Here is a 3,460-nt window from a genome sequence, read left to right as displayed (position 1 = left end):
AGGAATGCCATTGATTACCACATGCCCAACTAGAGTCTCCTTGTTAGTGAACAGCAGATGCAGCTGTGTGTTTCCCCTGCTTGACCCATCCAGTGCCTGTATTGGTAAGTTACCTCTGATACTCATGAAAAATCTTGATTGCTTAAGTCCTGCCAAACTATCCTTCCAGGAGGTGTAATATGTCTCTGACACAGAGACCTCCTCAAATAGTTTAAAGAAGGCTTCACCCACTTCCTCAAGCGGACTGACTGGTCAGTAACTAATTCCCACTATGTTGTCCACTCTACCAGTCTTTCCTCTGACCCTGGCCTACAAGCTCTCCCCCACCTGCCATCTGTCCCACACATCTGACTGCTTCACACAGAGAAGTAATGTGATGTGTTCCTTCCTCCCCTGTGTGTGCCTCTTGAAGGGCTTGTGTACATCCACCACAGCACACCAGTTGCATGAGCTGGCCCATCTCCTCAGAGTGATCCGAGCGATGTCCCAGCTGTGTGACCACACATGGTGCACTAGTCTCTCCTAGTGCTTACTCATTTGAGATGCCTGTCCCTTCACTCCATTTTATGTTTTCTGAGGTTTCCCTTGTTCTTGATCCAACATCTCCTCACTTAACTGTGGGTCAGCACTTCCTTTCCCCATCATTCCTAGTTTAAACTCTCCTCAGTAGTTTGGCCAGTGGGTCGACAAAGATGCTCTTGCCCTGTTTTGCTGAGAGGGTCCCATCTTTTCCTATCAGTCCTCAAGCCACAAAGGGGGTCCTGTGTGGATAAAAGCCAAACTCCTGTCCATGATACCTGCTGTGCAATGATGCATTGATCGGTGTAGATCTGCAGAATCCATCAGCTCCCCTCCAAGCCCTTCCCCTGAACCAGCAGGGCAGATGAGACCCAGCCTGGGCTATCATGCCCCTGACTCCTCACATCCAGAGCCATCCCATCACTCTTGATATGCCTTGGCCATGTTACTGGCACCCAGACAGCTGAGCAGCAGGGAGAAATAGTCCAAGGGCTGGGTAAGCCACAGATTCCCAAATCCAAGCTCCCCAGGAGCAGCAAACCTCCCCAGACAGCAAGTCAGATTAGCAGATGCGGGTCTCTGGAGCCACCCACTATTACTCGCTGATTCCTCCTGGTGCTCCTACCAGATTTGGGCTCTGATGCTTCCCCAGACAGGGTTTCCTGCCCCTCACCCGCCGTCAGGGCCCTATGCATCTACTGTGCAGCTGCAGATCTGCAAGGCGGAGCAGTGGCTGTCCTCCTGTTGCCAAAAGCCACAAACTTCCAGCATTGCCCCTCGCAGGAGTCTCTCTGCACCTCACAGTCAGCCACAGCCCCTGCCTGTCTCTCCTTGCGGGCAGCTGGCCATTCAGGCTCTGCGCTCCGCCGAGTCCCTGTGAAGGCCTTGTCAGCACAATGCCTCCAGCGGCCCAGGCCTGGGACGGCCTGCGGCCCTGGGCGCAGGGACCTGCCTCTTCCCTCCGGAGCTCTGTCTGAGTCCAGGCCTCTGACATGTTTGACCCTCTAAAACTCAAGTAAACTGTCAGAATATCAAAGCAGGGGACAGTCAGTTCCACACCCCAAAATATTTCACGAAAATTCAGCTGCTTCTCTGTGGAGTGACATGTGTTGAAGGTAAAGGCCATCCTGCATCTGTTCTTCCTAGTCATTACAGACTGTTCCCATGAATGCAGTAAAAAGCATAGCAACATCTTCAAGGAATAATAAATTTAATCAGAATCTGAATTCTTTGTCACAGACCTGCCAGAAACTTCTGCTGCCTGACCACCAGCTGAATTATTTATGTTCTCATGGGTATAAGAGTAGCTCACAGGAAATTCCAGACCTTTTGTTAGAAAGGTTGGTTGATTGAATTATTTGGAGAATTAATTTCCTAAGGGTAGGTTCACCAATGTGTTCTCCCTCTTCTCTTCGCATGAGAGGGAATGACTGACAAATACCTGAAAGATCCCTTCTGATTCCTACTTTTTCAGGGACTCTAGGAATACATAGATCTGACAAGTTCTACACTTCTGCCTGTGAGACCAGTGCAGAAGGCTGGAAGAGCATGGCTGATGTTCAACTGCCAGCCCCTGTAGGCTTGAGTCTCCAGCCAAGTCCTAATTAGTTTTGGGGTTTGGGAAGCAGATAGAGTCATAGACACAGAACCACATCTGCAGTCACTTCTGAGTGGAAGCTACGTGGGATGTAGCACTGTGTATTCAAGTGCCAATTTTCTTTACAAAGTGATATTAACCCAGGGTTGTGGCTGAGGTATCTATAAAGCAAAACATGTCACCCTTCCCAGAGGTTGGTAGCCACATATCAACAAACAGGTAAATAATGCAATTCTATAACACTCCTCCTTTTCTGGAACAAATGGAAAAATGTACATATCTATATTTATATAAAGATATACACACCTACTTACCTTCATGTTTTTATGTACAGAAATTATGCTGATAAATCACTTTCATGCTGATAAATGTAGTGGCAGCTAAGCTAAATCTACATCCTTATTTAACATGAGTTTCAAAAGATGCAGTAATATTCTCCAAAGCTCCCATAATACTGGTACTAAGTCCTATGTTCTTCTACCTACCTACTTGCTTTTCTTGAGCTACTTTATAATAAGCAGGTCCGATATAATGTAGACCTGCAGTCTTCCACCCTGGTGCAATAATGCTAGTATCACCTTTTTCTTTACATTCCAAATTTTGTTTCAGCTTCAGCCAACCACTTATCTGCACTTATAAACATTAGCCTTTTCCAAATATTTCTCAAAAATCTCTTCCCATACTCATAAGCAATATAGTATCCTACCTGGAGCTGCAGGTGCACTCATTAAAGGTCAACAAACAGTATTTTTCATCTGATGTTTGAGATCCAAATAGGAGGCTGTGTGAAACAACAAGCGAGGGCTGTGAGAATGTTTTTGTAACATGATTGACTTGCTCAGCCCACATCCCTTCTCCTGGCATTCCGGAGAACCAGACAGACACATTCTCTGACCACAGCCACTCTTTGGGAATCTGTTAGAGCACTAATGACAAATTTTATCAGTATTAGATATCAGGTCTCCACAGATTAGAACCTGTTTTTTTCCCAAGCCAGCTTCCACTAGCCGTGAAGATAAGTGTGGAAGCGTATAGAAATCCCTGCTGTTGTTCTGGGACATCTTCACCTAAAAATACTAACTCACCATAAAGTCCCATTCTAATCAGGAATTTGCCCTATAAAAATTCCAGCACAAACTTGCGTTTTGATTGGGTCCAAAAGACTTCCAGTCTATACATTTTAACCTTAAAAATTCAGCCTGGAAGTTTTGGATTTAGATTTTTTTCCTTTAGTTGCATGCTGTTGGCCAAGCAAACCCCGCAACTGAAATTTGAATTTTTGCCTGTATCCATCTATGAGTCAGACTGGAACCTGTTCACTTGCTCACTTCTCAGTTATCTGGT

The sequence above is a fragment of the Phaethon lepturus genome, unplaced genomic scaffold, assembly GCF_000687285.1.
Source record: "Phaethon lepturus isolate BGI_N335 unplaced genomic scaffold, ASM68728v1 scaffold9600, whole genome shotgun sequence".
In the NCBI taxonomy this organism is placed as follows: Eukaryota; Metazoa; Chordata; class Aves; order Phaethontiformes; family Phaethontidae; genus Phaethon; species Phaethon lepturus.
Note: the sequence above shows the minus strand (reverse complement) of the source record.